This window comes from Tubulanus polymorphus, chromosome 2, assembly GCF_964204645.1.
Source record: "Tubulanus polymorphus chromosome 2, tnTubPoly1.2, whole genome shotgun sequence".
NCBI classification, from domain to species: Eukaryota; Metazoa; Nemertea; class Palaeonemertea; order Tubulaniformes; family Tubulanidae; genus Tubulanus; species Tubulanus polymorphus.
Window position 1 is genome coordinate 13,479,346 of NC_134026.1, and position 23,703 is coordinate 13,503,048.

The 23,703-nt window shown below is 37.7% G+C and overlaps 1 long non-coding RNA gene across 1 annotated transcript; it reads left to right on the top strand.

The window, feature by feature from the left end:
- The first annotated feature begins 1,231 nt into the window (after positions 1-1,231).
- On the top strand, positions 1,232-22,163 carry LOC141899643 (uncharacterized). Its single transcript, XR_012618639.1, has 3 exons — positions 1,232-1,302; positions 18,711-18,932; positions 21,978-22,163. It is a non-coding gene; the product is annotated as an uncharacterized LOC141899643 (long non-coding RNA).
- Positions 22,164-23,703: the final 1,540 nt, after the last annotated feature.

A 23,703-nucleotide genomic window follows, 5' to 3' on the forward strand; every position in this document is an offset into this window, starting at 1 on the left:
CGCGACAATTCATTTTTTGGATTTGTCGCGCACGACAATTCAATATTTTGGTTTTATCGCCCGCGACAATTCATTATTTTGGTTTTATCGCCCGCGACAATTTTTTTCTCTTTTTGTCGCGGTTTTATCGCCTGCGACACTTCAATATTTTGGTTTTATCGCCCGCAACAATTCATTATTTTTTTGGTTTTATCGCCCGCGACAATTCATTATTTTGGTTTTATTGCTCGCGACAATTCATTTTTTGGGTTTGTCGCCCACGACAATTCAATATTTTGGTTTTATCGCCCGCGACAATTCATTATTTTGGCTTTATCGCCTGCGACAATTCATTAGTTTGGTTTTGTCGCCTGCGACAATTGAATATTTTGGTTTTGTCGCCCGCGACAATTCATGATTTTGGCTTTATCGCCCGCGACAATTCATTTTTTTGGTTTTATCGCCTGCGACAATTTATTATTTTGGTTTTAACGCCCCCAACAATTCATTAGTTTGGTTTTTTCGCCCGCGACAATTCAAGATTTTGGTTTTTCTGCCGCGACAATTCATTTTTTGGATTTGTCGCCCGCGACAATTCAATATTTTGGTTTTATCGATTATCAATTCAAGTATAAATGAACTAATTTATTGCCGCAGACTTCAAATTCAGTCGCGGTCTTCAAACAGTGATTTTAACAATAGCCCATTTTCCTCATCAAATCATATTACCGATACACTGGAAATTTACTACTTTAGATTTTAAAAGCACTGTCGAGCCGTAAACATCGACGAATCGACGTGTGTTACTACATCGTCGTTCCGGGGATCAGCTGCGAGTTTCTCCTCATCATGAGAATCAAATCGAGTACAAATTAATTTATTACTACCAGTAATTTGGCTGCGGGTTTCAAGGAGTTAGTATAACAATACCTATTTTTCTTTACCGAATTAACCGAGTATTTACTAAGATAAATCTTTAGTGTACCGAGGAATCGTAGGCCTAAACTAAACACGCCGAAGAGATATAGCGGAGAAAAGCTGTTATGTCGACGAGGTATCAAAATAAAAGAATATATTACTTTATTCGGCCGCGGGCTTCAACCTCTATATCAATACCATCAATACTCTATATTTCCTACAGTACATACCGATCATTGTCAAATGCACAAGGTATTTACTAAATACAAGTATATAACACATAATCCTTTCCGTATGCTGGACTCACACTTGACATTCGGAGTAAGCGTTCGCTGTGGGGGAAAGGGATCGTTCGCTGTGTCGCTTGAAGTGTTTATCGAGTTTGACGCGGCTTTAGGCCTACCGGTACTGAGCTTTACTGTCTCAAACAAACACAGTACAATTGTTGCGTTTATTAACGGACTCATTGGATTGAACTTCAAAACAAAATTTACGATATTTAGGTGGGTTGTTAAATTCAATAGGCCTACGACCAATCTGTCCGGATGTTAGGCCTACGCATATACATAGGCCTACATAGGCTAGTAGCCTCTACTAGGTTAAGCGTTCGCTGTGGGGGAAAGGAGATCGTTCGCTGTGTCGCTTGAAGTGTTTATCGAGTTTTACGCGACCGTAAGGCTTTAGTATGGTGGCTGATAAGGGCCATGCGTAAAAAAAAACACGTATATGCAAATGAGGGCGACATTATGACAAAACTAAAATAACGCGACAAAAAAATAATATTGGTTTTGTCGCCCGCGACAATTCATTATTTTGGTTTTATCGCCCGCGACAATTCATTATTTTGGTTTTATCGCCCGCGACATTTCATTAATTTGGTTTTGTCACCTGCGACAAATCAATATTTTGGTTTTGTCACCCGCGACAAATCAATATTTTGGTTTTGTCGCTCATGCCAATTCAATATTTTGGTTTTATCGCCCGCGAAAATTCATTATTTTGGTTTTATCGCCCGCGACAATTTTTTTTTTTGTCGCGGTTTTATCGCCCGCGCATTTCATTATTCTGGTTTTATCGCCCGCAACAATTCATTAGTTTGGTTTTTTCACCCGTGACAATTCAAGATTTTGGTTTTTCTGCCGCGACAATTCATTTTTTGGATTTGTCGCCCGCGACAATTCAATATTTTGGTTTTATCGCCCGCGACAATTCAATATTTTGGTTTTATCGCCCGCGACAATTCATTATTTTGGTTTTATCGCCCGCGACAATTCATTATTTTGGTTTTGTCGCACACGACAATGGCAACAATTCAAGATTTTGGTTTTATCGCCCGCGAAAATTCATTATTTTGGTTTTATCGCCCGCGACAATTCATTAATTTGGTTTTTTCAACCGCGACAAAACAATATTTTGATTTTGTCGCCCACGACAATTCAATATTTTGGTTTTATCGCCCGCGACAATTCATTATTTTGGTTTTATCGCCCGCGACAATTCATTATTTTGGTTTTGTCGCACACGACAATGGCGACAATTCAAGATTTTGGTTTTATCGCCCGCGACAATTCATTTTTTGGATTTGTCGCCCACGACAATTCAATATTTTGGTTTTATCGCCCGCGACAATTCATTATTTTATCAATTCATTTTTTGGATTTGTCGCCCACGACAATTCAATATTTTGGTTTTATCGCCCGCGACAATTTTTTTCTCTTTTTGTCGCGGTTTTATCGCCTGCGACACTTCAATATTTTGGTTTTATCGCCCGGAACAATTCATTTTTTGGATTTGTCGCCCGCGACAATTCAATATTTTGGTTTTGTCGCCCGAGACAATTCATCTTTTTGGTTTTATCGCCTGCGACAATTCATTATCTTGGTTTTGTCGCCTGCGACAATTCATTATTTTGGTTTTGTCGCTCGCGACAATTCATTATTTTGGTTTTGTCGCACGTGACAATTCAATATTTTGTTTTTGTCGCCCGCGACAATTCGTTCGCTGTGGAGGAAAGGAGATCGTTCGCTGTGTCGCTTGAAGTGTTTATCGAGTTTTACGCGACCTTAAGGCTTTAGTATGGTGGCTGATAAGATAAAAAAACACGAATATGCAAATGAGGGCGACATTACGACAAAATGACAAAACTAAAATAATGCGAGAAAACAATGATTTTGATTTTGTCGCCCGCGACAATTCATTATTTTGGTTTTGTCGCCCGCGAAGATTCAATATTTTGGTTTTATCGCCCACGACAATTCACTACTTTGGTTTTATCGCACCATTTTGGTTTTGTCACCCGCGACAATTCATTATTTTGGTTTTATCGCCCGCGACAATTCATTATTTTGGTTTTATCGCCCGCGACATTTCATTAATTTGGTTTTGTCACCTGCGACAAATCAATATTTTGGTTTTGTCACCCGCGACAAATCAATATTTTGGTTTTGTCGCTCATGCCAATTCAATATTTTGGTTTTATCGCCCGCGAAAATTCATTATTTTGGTTTTATCGCCCGCGACAATTTTTTTTTTTGTCGCGGTTTTATCGCCCGCGCATTTCATTATTCTGGTTTTATCGCCCGCAACAATTCATTAGTTTGGTTTTTTCACCCGTGACAATTCAAGATTTTGGTTTTTCTGCCGCGACAATTCATTTTTTGGATTTGTCGCCCGCGACAATTCAATATTTTGGTTTTATCGCCCGCGACAATTCAATATTTTGGTTTTATCGCCCGCGACAATTCATTATTTTGGTTTTATCGCCCGCGACAATTCATTATTTTGGTTTTGTCGCACACGACAATGGCAACAATTCAAGATTTTGGTTTTATCGCCCGCGAAAATTCATTATTTTGGTTTTATCGCCCGCGACAATTCATTAATTTGGTTTTTTCAACCGCGACAAAACAATATTTTGATTTTGTCGCCCACGACAATTCAATATTTTGGTTTTATCGCCCGCGACAATTCATTATTTTGGTTTTATCGCCCGCGACAATTCATTATTTTGGTTTTGTCGCACACGACAATGGCGACAATTCAAGATTTTGGTTTTATCGCCCGCGACAATTCATTTTTTGGATTTGTCGCCCACGACAATTCAATATTTTGGTTTTATCGCCCGCGACAATTCATTATTTTATCAATTCATTTTTTGGATTTGTCGCCCACGACAATTCAATATTTTGGTTTTATCGCCCGCGACAATTTTTTTCTCTTTTTGTCGCGGTTTTATCGCCTGCGACACTTCAATATTTTGGTTTTATCGCCCGGAACAATTCATTTTTTGGATTTGTCGCCCGCGACAATTCAATATTTTGGTTTTGTCGCCCGAGACAATTCATCTTTTTGGTTTTATCGCCTGCGACAATTCATTATCTTGGTTTTGTCGCCTGCGACAATTCATTATTTTGGTTTTGTCGCTCGCGACAATTCATTATTTTGGTTTTGTCGCACGTGACAATTCAATATTTTGTTTTTGTCGCCCGCGACAATTCGTTCGCTGTGGAGGAAAGGAGATCGTTCGCTGTGTCGCTTGAAGTGTTTATCGAGTTTTACGCGACCTTAAGGCTTTAGTATGGTGGCTGATAAGATAAAAAAACACGAATATGCAAATGAGGGCGACATTACGACAAAATGACAAAACTAAAATAATGCGAGAAAACAATGATTTTGATTTTGTCGCCCGCGACAATTCATTATTTTGGTTTTGTCGCCCGCGAAGATTCAATATTTTGGTTTTATCGCCCACGACAATTCACTACTTTGGTTTTATCGCCAGCGACAATTCATTATTTTGGTTTTGTCGCCCGCGAAAATTCTTCTTTTTGGTTTTGTCGCCCGCGACAATTCATTATTTTGGTTTTATATTTTGTTTTTGTCGTCCGCGACAATTTTTTTTTTGGTTTTGTCGCCCGCGACAATTCGGTATTTTGGTTTTATCGCCCGCGATAATTCATTATTTTGGTTTTGTCGCCCGATACAATTCATTATTTTTGTTTTATCGCCGGCGACAATTCATTATTACGGTTTTATCGCCCGCGACAATTCATTATTTTGGTTTTGTCGCCCGCGACAATTCACCATTTTGGTTTTGTCACCCGCGACAATTCATTATTGCAAATGAGGGCGACATTACGACAAAACGACAAAACTAAAATAACGCGAGAAAACAATGATTTTGATTTTGTCGCCCGCGACAATTCATTATTTTGGTTTTATCGCCCACGAAAATTCATTACTTTGGTTTTATCGCCAGCGACAATGCATTATTTTGGTTTTGTCGCCCGCGACAATTGTTCTTTTTGGTTTTGTCACCCGCGACAATTCATTATTTTGGTTTTATATTTTGTTTTTTTCGCCCGCGACAATTTTCTTTTTTGGTTTTGTCGCCCGCGACAATTCAATATTTTGGTTTTATCGCCTGCGACAATTCAATATTTTGGTTTTATCGCCCGCGATAATTCATTATTTTGGTTTTGTCGCCTGAGAAAATTCATTATTTTGGTTTTATCGCCCGCGACAATTCATTATTACGGTTTTATCGCCCGCGACAATTCATTAGTTTTGTTCTATCGCCCGCGACAATTCATTAGTTTGGTTTTGTCGCCCGCGAAAATTCAATATTTTGGTTTTATCACCCGCGACAATTCGTTAGTTTGGTTTTATCGCCCGCGACAATTCATTAGTTTGGTTTTGTCGCCCGCGACAATTCTTTTTCAGTCCACTTGGGACTTTAGTCCCAGCGGGCTATTGTGTTCACTTTTCGTCCGTCCATAGACGGAATCCAGTTATTTTGGGAAGTTTTGAAGACGCTTCAAGGTAAGGTCTTGATATTTGGTTTATACATGTATCTACCTTAGACACATCGTCAGCCCAAAAACTGGCCCTGTCAGATTCAAGATGGCCGACTGGCAGCCATTGTTGTTTGCCAAAATCAGCACTTTTTAAACATTTTCGAAGTTTTCATGGGGAAATTTTGAAGACGCTTTGATCAATTACCTTGAGCTTTCGTTTATATTTGAATCTACCAAAGGCCCATCAGCATAAGAAAATTGGGTCGATCTGACTCAAGATGGCCGTCCTATGACCTTTTTAAGTGCCCAAAAATGTAAATTTTGGCCAAAATTCTAGGTCCTGTGGCTTCCTACTGGTTTACCATTTCTCATTGCAACTGCTGATGGGTATTCTTTAGAGAGGGATGTTTTATACCTGGGACTGGTATTTTTGATCAGCCAATTATGACGCAATTGGCGGCCATTTTGGTGTCATCAGTACTCATTCGTAGGTGGGAAAAAGTTTTTCCACATTAAATTGATACCTAAGCATATTGTGTTACTATATTCAATTGGAAAGTTGTAGCCCATAACGTCTTCTATGATTTTCGTGAGTTTCAAGGTCATTGGTTTTAGTATGTGGCCATCAGGGGGCGTTGAATAATACAATAACTTAGTATTGCTATATTATATTTGTACCAAGGCATATTTTTTTACCATGATCAATTGCTAAGTTGTAGTTCATGACATCGTCTATGATTGTGGTGAGTTTTTAAGGACATTATTTATTCCATATAGTCACCAGGGGGCGTTGAATAGTAGAAAAGCTTAGTTTTTCCTTATTAGATTGGTACCTAGGCATAGTTTGTTACCATGATCCATTGCAAAGTTGTAGATCATGACATCGTGACATCGTCTATGATTGTGGTGAGTTTTTAAGGACATTAGTTATTCCGTATAGTCACCAGGGGGCGTTGAATAGTAGAATGGCTTAGTATTTCCTTATTAGATTGGTACCTAGGCATATTTTGTTACTATGATCAATTGCAAAGTTGTATTTCATGACATGTACTACGATTGTGGTGAGTTTTAAGGTCATTGGGTTTTGCATATGGTCACCAGGGGCGTTGAATAGTAGAATAACTTAGTATTTCCATATTAAATTGGTAACGAGGCATATTTTGTTATCACAATCAATTACAAAATCATAGCTGCTCACATGCTCTATGATTGTGGTGGGTTTCAAGGTCATTGGTTTTTGTATATGGTCACTAGAGGGCGTTATGTATTGAAATTGTTAGATTTTTGAGCATTTGAAACCACTTCCCAAGTGAGCAAGGTGTCCCTGGACCCCTAGTTTGGTTTTGTCGCCCGCGACAATTCATTATTCTGGTTTTTTCGCATGCAACAATTCAATATTTTGTTTTTGTCGTCCGCGACAATTCATTATTTTGGTTTTATCGCCGCGACAATTCAATATTTTGGTTTTAACGCCCTCGACAATTCATTATTGTGGTTTTATCGCCCGCGACAATTCATTATTTTGGTTTTGTCGCCCGTGACAATTCAATATTTTGGTTTTGTCACCCGCGACAATTCATAATTTTAGTTTTGTCCCCGTGGTTTTGTCGGAACATTAAGTTTTTTGGTTGAACAGTGTGTTAAGGTCGTTTTGGAAATTTACTCGGTCTGGTATATTTTGGATTACTGTGTATGTCATTTGTCAGGACATTAAACAGAAGACGACTTAGGATACTACCTTGCGTGACTCCACTAGTTAGACCGTCTCATTCCAAGATGAGGCGTCCCGTTGATTTCGGTTACAAGTTTCCGTTCAGAGATAACTGCTGAGCCATTTGGGCGACCTATCATTGATACTGTTTCCTAATAGCCTCTTTAGTAATGGCTGATGTTGAGCCTTATCAAATGCTTTGTTGAAATCCACCGTTGAACAGGATTCTAAGACTGTGCAGAAAACCCGTTATCGCTGATTTGCAGCTATATTTATTATTTTTTTCTTCCACACTATTTTTATTAAAAGAACAAAGGCTTTGTTACCTTGACGCTGTTGTCGATACAATCCGTCTGATATCATTCAGCTCACTTGGATCTACAAATACCCCATGCGTATTTCGAAGAATCATCGTTACAAAAGCACTGTCGGGCCGTAAACATCGAAAATTGAGCCCCATTCAAAGAGCCGACATGTTTTTCTAAGTCCTCTTTCCGAAATCTACCGCACGTTTCTTGTCACATCAATTATCAATTCAAGCATAAATTAACAAATTTATTACCCAAAGATTGCACATTCTGTCGCGGTTTTTAAAAACTAATTTTAACAGTAACCCATTTTCCTCATCAAATTATATTACTGATACACAGGAAATTGACTACTTTAGATTTTAAAAGCACTGTCGAGCCGTAAACATCGACAAATCGACGTGTGTCACTACATCGTCGTTCCGGGAATCAGCTGCGAGTTTCACCTCATCATGGGAATCAAATCGAGTACAAATTAATTTATTACTACCAGTGATTTGGCTGCGGGCGTCAAGCAGTTAATTTAGCAATACCTATTTTTCTTTACCAAATTTACCGTGTTTTTACTAAGATAAATCATAAGTGTACCGGGGAGTCGTAGGCCTAAACTAAACACGCCGAAGAGATTATAGCGGAGAAAAGCTGTTATGTCGACGAGGTATCAAAATAAAAGAATATATTACTTTATTCGGCCGCGGCCCTCCATATCAATACCATCAATACTCTATATTTCCTACAGTACATACCGGTCATTGTCAAATCCACAAGGTATTTACTAAATACAAGTATAAAACACACTCCTATCCGTATGCTGGACTCACACTTGACATTCGGAGTAAGCGTTCGCTGTGGGGGAAAGGAGATCGTTCGCTGTGTCGCTTGAAGTGTTTATCGAGTTTTACGCGACCTTAAAGCTTTAGTATGGTGGCTGATAAGATAACTAAACACGAATATGCAAATGAGGGCGACATTACGACAAAACGACAAAACTAAAATAACGCGAGAAAACAATGATTTTGATTTTGTCGCCCGCGACAATTCATTATTTTGGTTTTATCGCCCACGACAATTCATTACTTTGGTTTTATCGCCAGCGACAATGCATTATTTTGGTTTTGTCGCCCGCGACAATTGTTCTTTTTGGTTTTGTCACCCGCGACAATTCATTATTTTGGTTTTATATTTTGTTTTTTTCGCCCGCGACAATTTTCTTTTTTGGTTTTGTCACCCGCGACAATTCATTATTTTGGTTTTATATTTTGTTTTTTTCGCCCGCGACAATTTTCTTTTTTGGTTTTATCGCCTGCGACAATTCAATATTTTGGTTTTATCGCCCGCGATAATTCATTATTTTGGTTTTGTCGCCTGAGAAAATTCATTATTTTGGTTTTATCGCCCGCGACAATTCATTATTACGGTTTTATCGCCCGCGACAATTCATTAGTTTTGTTCTATCGCCCGCGACAATTCATTAGTTTGGTTTTGTCGCCCGCGAAAATTCAATATTTTGGTTTTATCACCCGCGACAATTCGTTAGTTTGGTTTTATCGCCCGCGACAATTCATTAGTTTGGTTTTGTCGCCCGCGACAATTCTTTTTCAGTCCACTTGGGACTTTAGTCCCAGCGGGCTATTGTGTTCACTTTTCGTCCGTCCATAGACGGAATCCAGTTATTTTGGGAAGTTTTGAAGACGCTTCAAGGTAAGGTCTTGATATTTGGTTTATACATGTATCTACCCTAGACACATCGTCAGCCCAAAAACTGGCCCTGTCAGATTCAAGATGGCCGACTGGCAGCCATTGTTGTTTGCCAAAATCAGCACTTTTTAAACATTTTCGAAGTTTTCATGGGGAAATTTTGAAGACGCTTTGATCAATTACCTTGATCTTTCGGATATATGTGAATCCCTCCAGGGCCCTCGATCGGACTCAAGATGGCCGTCCTATGACCTTTTGTGGCAAAAATTGTTAATTTTGGCCCGAATTCTGAGTCCTGTAGCTTCCTACTGGTTTACCATTTCTCATTGCAATTTGTGATGGGTATTCTTTGGCAAGGGATGTTTTATACCCGAGACAGGTATTTTTCATCAGCCAATTATGACGCAATTGGCGGCCATCTTGGTGTCACCAGTACTCATTCGTAAGTGGGAAAAAGTTTTTCCACATTATATTGATACCTAAGCGTATTTTGTTACCAAAATTATTTAGAAAGTTGTAGCTCATAACGTGTTCTATGATTGTGGTGAGTTTGAAGGTCATTGGAATTTGTATATGGCCACCAGGGGGCGTTGAATAATGCAATATCTTAGCATTTCTATATTATATGCGTACCTATGCATATTTTGTAACCACAATCAATTGGTAAGTTGTAGCTCATGACATCATCTATGATTGTTGCGAGTTTTAAGGAAAATAGTTTTTTCTACATGGTCACCAGGGGGCGTTGAATAGCAGAATAACTTAATATTTCCTTATTATATCGGTACCTAGGCATATTTTGTTACCATGATCAATAAAAAACATGTTGTTCATGACATGTTCTATGATTGTGGTAAGTTTCGAGGTAATTGGGTTTTGAATATGGTCACCAGGGGGCGTTAAATAGTAGAATAACTTAGTATTTGCATATTAAATTGGTAATGAGGCATATTTTGTTATCACAATCAATTACAAAATCGTAGCTGCTGACATGTTCTATGATTGTGGTGAGTATCAAGTTCATTGGATTTTGTATATGGTCACCAGGGGGCGTTCAATATCGAAATTGTTAGATTGTTGAGCATTTGGAACCACTTCCCAAGTGGGCATGGTGTTCCTGGACCCCTAGTTTGTTTTGTCACCCGCGACAAATCAATAATTTGGTTACGTCGCGACATTTCAATATTTTGGTTTTGTCGCCCGCGACAATTCAAGATTTTGGTTTTATCGCCCGCGACAATTCATTTTTTTGGTTTTGTCACTCGCGACAATTCAATATTTTGGTTTTATCGCCAGCTACAATTGATTATTTTGGTTTTATCGCCTGCGACAAATGATTATTTTGGTTTTATCGCCCGCGACAATTAATTTTTTTGGTTTTGTCGCCCACTCTATTAGCTTTTGAATAATTAGGCCAATTAATAAGGTAATAAAGACTTATGCTTTCGCCTATTTTGAAGTCGATTAATCTGATATAGTACGGAAGTGATAAAGGGCCTCGAGTTGTCGCGTTCAAACTCGACAAGTCGCCATATTTATGTCGATATATCGCGTCAAGTCCACATGAATATGTCTACATATCGCGACGTTTTCACAACAAATTTCGCTTTTTTGCTCATTTTCCACGGGACAAGCTGTCATTTGAAGACATGTCTAAATGTAAGATGAGGACGCCAGTAATATGACGACTGAGTTTCAAGTCGTCATGAATATGTCGACTTGTCGCGAGGAAAATGGTCGAGAAAAGGAAATATGTCGTCAAAACGTCACGATATATCGACATATTCATGTCGACTTGACGCGATATATCGCGGTATGTCGACATAATTATGGCGACTTGTCGAGTTGGAACGCGACATCTCGAGGCCCCTTATCGCTTCCGTAGATATAGTGTCGAATATTAAGGTCATTTTGGCAGATTCTTTTTTTTTAAAGTGATATTAAAGCGATCATTCAAGTGACCCTACTTAATGAAAGATCTACGGAAGCGATGAAGGGCCTTGAGTTGTCGCGTTCCAACTCGACAAGTCGCCATATTTATTTCGATATATCGCGATATATCGAAATAAGATGGCGACTGAGTCAACATAAATATGTTGACATATCGTGACGTTTTGACGACTTGAAACTCAGTCGTCATATCACTGGCGTCCTCATCTTTCAGCAACGCCAGTCACATGGAGTCGTACGTGTTCTACCTTCTGCGACGCGACACGACTGTCACAACCAACCGACGCGCTCTTGCGACTGGCAGAAACAAGTCGCACACAATCGTATTGCAACCGACTTGCACCGAAACTTGCGATGCAACGCGAGGATCACATCGTGTCACAAGACCAACCTACGTCCGGCATTAAGTTACTGCGGAGCACCAGAAATATCTTTTTTTTTTCGTTAAAAAGACTTTTCGCTTGAAAATTCTTTCGTCGGATCAAAATTTATATAAATTTTTATATAAATTTCGTTCGAACCAATTATATTCTATATGATTGAACCAATTTGAAAAAATCGTTAGAACAAAGTTGAACAAACTTTTTTTTGTCCAAACGAAAGGTTTTTCGTTCGAACAATCGTTCAATTGAACAGAATCGTTTTAATTTGAACAGAATTTTCTTGTCAGAACATTAAGTTTTTCGTTCGAACAAGTATATTGAAAAAAGTTTTTTCTTCGAACCGAAAGTATGAAGTATTTCGTTCAATCGAACAGAATTCTTTTCATTCAAACATTCGTTCGAAAAAATTGTTTTTGCTCGACCAAATTTTTTTGCCGGGACTAAAAATTTTTCATTTCAACAATAACATAGCTTCTTATTCGAACACATTTTTTGTCAGAATGAAGAAAATTTTTGGTTCAAGCAAAAAGCGTATTGTTCGATCAAACAGAATTATTTTCATTCGAACAAGATTTTCTTGTTGGAACATTAAGTTTTTTGGTCGAACAGCGTGTTAAGGTCGATTCGGAAATTTACTCGGTCTGGTATATGTTGGATTACTGTGTATGTCATTTGTCAGGACATTAAACAGAAGATAACTTAGGATACTACCTTGCGTGACTCCACTAGTTTGACCGACTTATTCCAAGATGAGGCGTTCCGTTGATTTCGGCTACAAGTTTTCGTTCAGAGATAACTGCTGAGCCATTTGGGCGACCTATCATTGATACTGTTTCCTAATAGCCTGTTTAGTAATGGCTGATGTTGTGCCTTATCAAATGCTTTGTTGAAATCCACCGTTGAACAGGATTCTAAGACTGTGCAGAAAACCCGTTATCGCTGCTTTGCAGCTATATTTATTATTTTTTCCACACTTTTTTGTCAAAAGTACATAGGGTTTTTGACATTACCGCTGTTGCCGATACAATCCGTCTGATATCATTCAGCTCACTTCGATCTACAAATACTCCGTGCGAATTTTGAAGAATCAACGCTACAAAAGCACTCTCGGGCCGTAAACATCGAAAATTGAGCCCCATTCAAAGAGCCGACATGTTTTTCAAAGTCGTCTTTACGAAATCTACCGCACGTTTCTTGTCACGTCGATTATCAATTAAAGCATAAATTAACAAATTTATTACCCAGAGATTGCACAGTCTGTCGCGGTTTTTAAAAAACTAATTTTAACAATAGCCCATTTTCCTCATCAAATCATATTACCGATATACAGGAAATTTACTACTTTAGATTTTAAAAGCACTGTCGAGCCGTAAACATCGACGAATCGACGTGTGTCACTACATCGTCGTTCCGGGGATCAGCTGCGAGTTTCTCCTCATCATGAGAATCGAATCGAGTACAAATTAATTTATTACTACCAGTGATTTGGTTGCGGGCTTCAAGCAGTTAGTTTAACAATACCTATTTTTCTTTACCAAATTAACCGTGTATTTACTAAGATAATCATAAGTATACCGGGGAGTCGTAGGCCTAAATGAAACACGCCGAAGAGATATAGCGGAGAAAAGCTGTTATGTCGACGAGGTATCAAAATAAAAGAATATATTACTTTATTCGGCCGCGGGCTTCAACCTCTATATCAATACCATCAAAACTCTATATTTCCTACAGTACATATGGATCATTGTCAAATGCACAAGGTATTTACTAAATACGAGTATATAACACACTCCTATCGGTATGCTGGACTCACACTTGACATTCGTAGTAAGCGTTCGCTGTGGGGGAAAGGAGGTCGTTCGTTGTGTCGCTTGAAGATGTTATCGAGTTTTACGCGACCTTAAGGCTTCAGGCCTACCGGTACTGACCTTTACTGACTCAAACATTTATTAACGGACTCATTGGATTGAACTTCAAAACAAAATTTACGATATTTAGGTGGGTTGTTATTCAATAGGCCTACGACCAATCTGTCCGGATGTTAGGCCTACGCATATATATAGGCTAGTAGCCTCTACTAGGTTTAAGCTAAGTTCACTGTAAAGGAGGAATCAGATTTATTAAAATGCATGTTAATTACTGATTAACTGGTTGTGATTTGCAACTATCAATCACAATTATCAATTTTATTGCCAAAAATGAAGATTTTTTTGAAAATTTCGTCTGAGCAGACAGCTTTATAAGCCAGACTTTTCATTTGAGTTTTTTCATCATAAATGAAACTGGTATTTCATTAATTGCTAATGATTTAAGCCGGACGTAGGTCGGCTTTGCGACGGCTTGTGACTCACTGCGACCGCAAGCGACGATTGTGTCGCAACGACTCATCGACCTACGCTCCCTTGCGACGGGTTGCGACTGTCAGCAACGCCAGTCACAAGGAGTCGCGCGTGTTCTACTTTCTGCGACGCGACACGACTGTCACAACCGACCTTCGCGCTCTTGCGACTGGCAAATACGTCGCGAACAGTTGCTGACAATCGTATCGCAACCGACTTGCACGGAAACTTGCGATGCAACGCAATGATTGCATCGCGTCGCAAGGCCGACCTACGTCCGGCTTTAAGTTACTGCGGAGCCCCAGAAATATCTTTTATTTCTTTCAAAAGACCTTTCGCTTGAAAACTCTTTCGTCGCAACAAAATTTATTTCGTTTTTTTTATTTTCGTAATATTCTGTTCGATTGAACCAATTTTAAACAATCGTTAGAACAAAGTTGAACGAACTTTTTCTGTCCAAACGAAATATTTTTCGTTCGAATAATAGTTCAGAATCGTTTTAATTTGAACAGAATTTTCTTGTCAGATCATTATTTATTTCGTTTGAACAAGTATATTGTAAAAAGTTTTTTCTCCGAACCAAAAGTATTAAGTATTTCGTTCATTGGAACAGAATTGTTTTCATTCAAACATTCGTTCGAAAAAAATTGTTTTCGCTCAATAAATTTTTTTGCCGGGACAAAAAGTTTTTCATTTCAACAATAACATAGCTTTTTATTGGAACACATTTTTTTGTCAGAATGAAGAAAAGTTTTGGTTCAAACAAAAAGTGTATTGTTCGATCAAACTGAATTGTTTTCATTCGAACAGGATTTTCTTGTCGGCACATTAAGTTTTTTGGTTGAACAGCGTGTTAAGTTCGTTTTGGAAATTTACTCGGTCTGGTATATTTTGGATTACCGGTACTGTGTATGTCATTTTCCAGGACATTAAACAGAAGACGACTAAGGATACTACCTTGCGTGACTCCACTAGTTAGACTGACTTATTCCAAGATGAGGCGTACCGTTGATTTCGGCTACAAGTTTTCGTTCAGAGATAAGTGCTGAGCCATTTGAGCGACCTATCATTAATGATGTTTCCTAATAGCCTAGTAAGTAATGCCTGATGTTGAACCCTATCAAATGGTTTGTCGAAATCCACCGTTGAACTGGATTCTAAGACTGTGCAGAAAACCCGTTATCGCTGCTTTGCAGCTATATTTGTGATTATTTTCTGTTCTAAAAAATAAATCAATTCGTTTAATCCACATATAATGATTTTCATAATATAGTATATCTATAACACCATTTGAATCGAAATCTTTTGATGGGTATAAAGGTTCTAATGTATAATGTTCAATTCTATCACCTTTTGTATTTGGTAATTTGATCAAATACATTTATTTTCAGATTATTATCATTTTCTTTTTTTTCTATTTGTTTAATTTGAACAGGATAATTGTCTATCTTATAATTATTTTCAAATCGTTTATAATTTGATACTCTGCAAATATGATCTGTTACAGGATGTAAGCAACTTATAATTGTCCATAGAAAAAATTTATCATCAGAATTTTGTACATTTATAACAGCATTAGTTTTAAATGGTAGTTTAATATAATTTGATTCTGGTATCTGGTTCTTTATAATATGATAAATTATTTTCATCAATTGGTTTTGATTTAGTTAATTTATTATATCTTATGTTATACACATCTAACGTCATAAATATTATTTCATCAAATATTAAACCGGATCCTTCAAAATATTTGCTTCCATTTTAATATCAAATTTTTGTATTAAAATTGATTTTATATTATTCGAAATCTATATCATGTTGCCCTTTTTCATTCTTACCCTTATATATGAAATAGAAATCGAATATAATTCTTCAATATCTTCACTAGATAATCTATGAAATCTGTCTGCTAAGAATGTTCTGAATTTATTTTTTTCCTTCCAATCCTTCATATTCTAAATGAATTATTAATTTATTACCATATCTATTAGTAGTTGTTTCAATGTTTGTAATTAAATATTTCTTAAGTAAAGTTAATTCTGTTATTTTTTTAATTTATAATCTACAGATTTGACATTTGTAGTATCTTTAATTCTATTTAAGAATGATATGTTGTTCTCACTGTGTACTTGTTTACTCTCCATTTTAATAACAATTTACATTAGATAATTCTATCATATTCAGCAACAAGAAAATTAATTTTAGAAAATTATTTGACGCCTGCGAAAAAAATGTATAATTTCTTGGCTAAGCTAATGTGGAATTGCAAATTTGAAATCGAAGTTTTAAGAAATTTGGGGAATGATGAGATTTGGCGATTGGGTAGATGATACAGCGGGTCTTCGACTCTAGTAGTGGTTTAAATTTTTTATTAAAAATTCTCAATAATTGATCGCGAACTTGCGACCGACTTCATTTACTTATGCCTCTAAGCTGGTCTGCAACTTCATTGCCTCCATGGTTGAAGAACGAGCTCTTCTGATGTCTGCTTCATCATGACTTCGAGCATATCGTGTGGCCTAGCCAGCCGGCCCGGGCCACGGGTTTGGCTGTCACTCGATATCCTAGAGTCTTGAGTCTGGGTGGGTTGAAGTAGACATTGTCATTTAAAATAACATGCTTATGTTGTTCTGTATGAATTACCCGTGTGTCATGTATGTTGTATCAATTTATTTTAAAATTTGGTATTTATTGAATTTGGGAATTTTATCCCGAAATTTCAATGTAATAAGGATCAATAAAAAATTGAATTGAATTGTCACCTAATACACATGCCATCAGAGGACGCGGAGCCGTATATGATAGCTATGCTATTATAAATTGCTAATCTCACGAAACCTGCATACTCCTAATATCAAACATATTTTCTAAAACGTTTGAATATTGAAATCATATGTTTACACATTTTCATATTGACCGCTTGTAGCCGCTGATGAAATTCACGCCGGCCCTACACACATCGTAGATAGCTTCGTCATTCCACCGGCATGCCCACGTCAGGGTCTGACTTTTATATCAGACTTCCAAATCGTGTATACATCCGCCATTTAACCGAATAATCCGATTTACTTATCATTTCTATTTATGCCTGCCGCTTCTGATATAATCATACATCCTTTACTATTACAATACGTCTTCTAATGATATTCAATGCAATATAATATTTCGACGTTCAAATATAGGTCATTATATAATCACAGGAAACCATTCTACATCTATGTCAATAACATTTTGCCAGATAGCTTGTTTGTGTACACATAGACCTGTGTCGTTTTGCACATCGATTTACGGCTGTCGTTTGTAAAATGACGCTGAATGGTTAACATTGTTTAGGTTTCATAATGGAAACGTTTTATAAGGCGTCAAAAAAAACATGATCTTCACTTACCCAAGACGTCAAAATGGCGTGTTTCCCTTGTGCAATATCTAGTTCAGCTAAACTGGTTGTTTGGGGAATACCGCAGCTGCTGAGGGTATTCCCTTAACAACCAATCAGAGCGCAGCTTTCTAACAATGACGTCAAAAACGCAATCACGCAGGCGGCGGCCTACCCCACTGAAAAGCAGTGATTAGCTGAAAGAGCCCACGTGATCCCCGCGAATGAAAGTATTCATTTTCCGGATGGAACATATATTCGCGAAAAAATACCGAACTTTGACTGCTAATTTCTGCGTAACTGAAACGTTTCACAGTTTCATCTTCTCACCGTTTTATCTTTGTTTGGTAACGTTTTAAATGGCACTAATCGAATAACGAAAGTGTTCAAATTCGGTGAACGAAGTGAAAATACGGTACAAAAGACGAGTTTACATGCGCGACATTTTGTGAGCAAGTTATTTCCGGCAAGGTCTCCAGACCCATTATGAAGACTTCTTCGACATAGTTGAAAATGATTCCTGTCGTTGTGGTTTTGGGGTGAGATTGCCTCCTGCTTCTGATTTGAAGCTAGATTTAGGAAGAGCGTAACTTGGTTATATTTATAGGACGAAACAGCAGCGTGTTGGTTGTAACAAGTCTGTGTTTTCGTCTCTTTAGGCACCGTATAAGCCGCTTAAGGCATCGGGTATTTCGAATGTGCTAAAGGAAGTGTTATGAAGACGTTTAGGATATAATATTATTTGGCTTTCATGAATTATAACAATAAAGCTTTCGGGAACATAGTAGTAGGGTTCAGTTATCAGCGTTTAAACAATCTCAACAAGTAATGCATGGAAGCTGGTGTTCATGGCCAGTATGCAGTATCAGACAACCTGCGTGGATATATACGTGCGTGAACATAAATAGAAAGTATATTAATAAACAAGTGTGGAAGTGACGTATGTTTCTACGTAGGTAAACCAAATATGGTACGGCCATGGACTCCGTTTAGTGAAAAAGTATATTTTTAGAAACTTGTGACGTGTGCAGACACGTCATCGCCCATATATGGATGGGAGGAATGTTGTGACGTATCAATACGTCACAAGCCATGAATTCCAAGCCATATGTGGAAGAGGACCTGCGCACGTTACACAAGAGAAATTAATATAAATAGGGAGGTTTTTGTAAGCACGAATAGAGAGCGCTACGGGGAATGATCTGTTTACATCTAGTAAGAATAAACGAAAGATAACTTTATCAATTGTTAGGTTATTTCTGGAGCAGTGTAGAGTCAATACCAAGGACGGAGAACTGATCTGAGAGAGTGTCCTCGCAACATCATCTAGAAGAATTATTACCACGACGCTAGTAGGACAGTAGGATTCAGCACTGAAAGATATACCAACCACAACATAGGTGGAGTTCAACACCCACAACACTGGTGAAGAAACCAATACCACAACAGAAGCACTATCAAGGCATTTTTCAAGGTATTAAAATAACACTGTTTCTTTTAATTATATTCATTGTCATTCAAATTTATGACGTAGGTTTTGGACCGAAGGTCTTTAAACCTGTTTTCTGAACACAAATCCTGGGTGCACTTCGGTTTTCGTAGCAAGTCGACTAGCGGGCGGAGCTAATAACCGAACGCACCACAGTTTGATCGTGACGCATTTCACATTGTCGACCATCTTGGAACTGGACCGGAACTACAGCAACTGTGGTCAATCCAGCGGTGGAAAAATCAACATTCGGTTTCATTTCATTTAGTTCGACTATAGTCGTCTAAGAAGCCGTGGATTTTTTGGACTCTTGTGGAAAGGGGGGGAGGGTCCTGTGATATGGACATCGTTCACTAGTTAGGGACATCTTTTGTGGATAAAAGTATACGTAAAATCACCTATGTCTAGTTACCAGAACTCCAACGCTCGCAACATCAATTAACCAAAAAAGAAAAAACATCTTCAAACTTTTTAATTTCAACAACTAGTTTATTTTTTACCTAAGATTTAATTCATAACTAAACATAGGATCAAAACTCAGTCATAGAACATATTTAAAATCTAAACCACTGCATAATTCGAACAATTAAAAACTCCATCGTTAAAGCGAATACATCTCAAATATTTCAATCGTTTTAACTGATCTAAATGCCGCCTCATCAGGTATATTATATACATTGTACAAGCCAAAGGCGACAACGGTTCTCGGGCTCAGCCTCAGGCTTAAACGTGAACTCCGAAATTATTATGCGTTGGTTCTCATAGCATTATCTTGGATATGTTGTACCTAGGGCCAATGGCTAAAACTTGTCAAGACAAATTTCGCTTCAAAACTAGTTTTGATGCCTAATTCAGCCGCTAGGTAGTGCACTTAGCCCATTATTTGCACTGCACTACTAGACACCCATACTAAACTTGTACATCAAGAACGACCCACTATTAATGAACCTTAGTAGCTGAAAGAAGAGAGAGACTTACACAGACACAAAGACTGGAAGCCCGAGAATAAAAATAGAATTTGTTCAGAAGGGCAAATAGGCCAAACCCACAGTTCCAACAGTATATTCAAATATACTGGAAATATGTTCGCCGTTAAGGCTTTGTTTAGTTGTTTTTGCTGTGGTTCTACAAATCATCCCACTCTCTACTGAAAGTCTATGGTTGCTACTAAATTACCGCCTGCAAGACGTGCTAAAATTCCACATGTAATTAGTGGCGTCGCAACTGCATATACATTTGTCATGAACATCAACGTAAAATAAAACGGTGAACGGAAAAAATGGCCAAGGAAGAAAAGGCCAAGGAAGAGTGAAAGGAAAACTGACTGTCATTTTATTAACTAACACGAAATTTGATGCATTGATGTTTTCCGATGTTTTGGCATGTCACTTTTTGACATTATTAGACCAATTCCTGAATTAGACCCTGCACTTGTTTGCTATATAAATTACCACACAATTTCAACGCATTTACCTTTGATGATTTAAGAACATCTGTGCCCTAATAGTTTACATAGATGTTTTGAAATAATAATTTAGTTAATTTATTTAGTTTAAGTTTATCACTATCAAGTTTATTCATTGACCACTTGCATGATAGTTCTTGATATATTCATCATATGTAATGACATGAAATGTAAGTTCATCACATTTCTGAACTAGTTAATACCGATTTTGATTGTTTTAAACCCCATGAAAAATATATGATGTCATTAAATTGAAAGCTTAATTTTTTAATAACATTGGCAAGTTTTAATAAATTTTCCTTGGCCATTTTTTCCTATGCAAATACCTTGGCCATTTTTTCCTGGCCATTTTTTCCTTGGGTAATTTTTCCTACATTCAAATAAGACAGTGTATATCATAGCCTGGTTACACATAGCCTAGTTACACAATGGAAAGTGATAATCTCATACATAAATGTACACTGTATTGCAGGTGTTCATACCGCAAACTCAAAAATGCATTACAGTACACAGTAATCAATGACAAGGGGCACCACTGAATCATATTTACCCAACAGAAAACTATAATCTACTTCCATATTTTTCTACTAGTCATGCTTTAGGCATATGACAACACTTCTTTCATTTTTTCATTAAGAACATGTACCAAATTTTCCCTTGCGATGTAATACAGTTCATTGGATTTCTGAGTAGTATCGTTCTTCGAAAGCACCAAACACTTATGATAACAAAAAAACCCACAATCATTTTAGTTTGTCTGATGATGGGGTTTAGAAGTAACCCCCGAACCTGTTAGAAAATAAACTTTTCTACATATTGTGAGTTTTTATTTGTTATATCAATTCACTACAGTCAAACACTTATGATTTACTGGTTAATTTATTGTATTGTACAGTACAATGACTAGATATAAATTTTCAAGCTCAGTCATCTCCAGGGTGGAAGTCATTCATGCCTGGCACCTTAGGCACGTGAACACTGGCTGATTGTTTACCAAGTAGCTGACTAGACGAATTGCCAAAATATGTTTAAGCCACCTAACCCCTTTGCCCAACAATATCAAAAAATGTCTGCCTGATGGTTATCGGATCCCTTTTGTAGTAAATAGCTTATCATTTCACCCAAACGAGTCAGACAGAATCATTGTAATAAAACTAGTGGAATATTTCTTTCTCGGAGCGATATCGAGGACCTAACTAATCACAGTTACCTGGAACATGATGCAAATTGCTTTAATCATCGGTATACTAAAAGAGCCCAAGAATTAAGTTCCCACAGAAACATTGAAATAAATACATTGATGGTGGTAAAATAATCACACCTATAAAAGGAATATGACAGATTTCAAAATTGGACGCCGAAATGAAATTTGCATGACTAGGTTTAGGGGGTCTTAGGTTTAGTGACGCACAAATCTGTACCAGTACCGAGAACTAATCAATCTACATGTATAAGATTCCAAGTAAGCGCGTGTGTGTGGAGAGTTTGTCAATCACTTGAGAAATACAAACAACAAAACTTGAAGTCATTGAAATTAATTTTTGGTCGCAACTCATTCATTTTAGGGGCCGTTTTATCAAGGATGTATAGACTTTCAAGGCTAATTGGCAGAATTGCAAAACCAGACAATGATAACACACGACGTCATGGTCAAGTCATGAACCCCAATGGACCATAGGTGTAACACCGAAACTGTTGGGACTAAAAACTAAAAACTTTACTTGATACTAGTAATAAAACGTTCCATTATCAATGGCTTCAGACTTCAATGCCTTTTTCTCGGATTCATCCCATGTTTTATTGCACACAATAGAAACATCATTGTACTCTACCCGGATTAGAACTCAACACCTAGTGTCTATGTTTCGAGTGCTCTAACCATTACACTATCGCAGAGTTGAAAACGAATTATTGTACTTGAAAGGCGCGGAAGTTCTACCTGCTTACTGACAGTCACCACAGTGTACACCATACTTTAGTGATAGACATAACTACTGTTGAGACTTTTACCGATTTTAGGGTACGTCATACATCTAAAAATACTAATCTATTTCACCATGAAATATCATGACATCAGACTGATATACTTTTCATAACATTTATAAGAACGAGCATTGCCGAATAGTTGTCTGAGAGAGGATAATTCTTAAAGCTACGATTTTGTAATCGATTGTGATAACAAAATATGTCTCGTTACCAATTAAATAAGGAAATACTACGTTATTCTACTATTCAACGCCCCCTGGTGACCATATAAGATCACTTATGTCCTTAAAACTCACCACAGTCTTAGACGATGTCATGAGCTACAACTGTGTAATTGATTGTGGTAACAAAATATGCATAGTTACAAATATAATATAGAAATACTAAGTTATTGTATTATTCAACGCCCCCTGGTGGCAATATACAAATGCCAATGACCTTGAAACTCACGAAAATCACGTTATGAACTACAACTTTCCAATTGATTGAGTTCTATGCCTGAATGAATGAAGTTCATGTGCCGTGGTAGTTTAAATCATGGCAAAGACCACATGATAACATTAGAATGCAATTGAAATTGCTCTGAAAAATCCTCGAAACTTCCCCCCCTTGGACTTCATGCCTGATGTGTTCGTCTTGGCATGGATACATGCTTGTACCAATTTTTTCCCCAATAAAGAGTGACGGACATTTTTTCAGCCAGCTCACGGAAATCCTGCGTTCCACATTATATCTTTTACTGTACTACGTCTAGCACCGAACAGGTTATTTTTCATCATGTAAATCTGAGTTGGCCAGTGTTTGAAGCACGCAGCCGGTTGTATGTGTGTATATACAGCACTGCTGTCTCTATAGCCTACTACTTGTACTAAATCGGGGTATTCCCCGGAGTACAGCATCTTTGAATGGCATAGTTAGCGTAGATAAATGTGATACCGGCTAGCATTACTGATAATTTTGATGAAGAAAATCCCTCGCTCGGTGCTTTCAGGAAATAAAATCAGGGCTGGTGACGAATCCGCCCTGCAGAGACAATAATCTACCGATCCTCTCCCAGTCACTGTAAACCACGAACCGCGCAGTTTCTATGAACTACTTTCGAATGTATCAGTGCGAGAGCACCTGTGACGATAGAAATGGGGATAACACTTCATTGACAGGTAAAACCGATATAAAGAATTCACTGACAGGTATAGGGGCCTTCATGCGCCTCAAAACTTTCCATAATTCATCACGATTTTGGGAACCTGAATAAAACAGGCTATCAGATGTGTTACATGTATCATAACAACTCTGATGCACCTC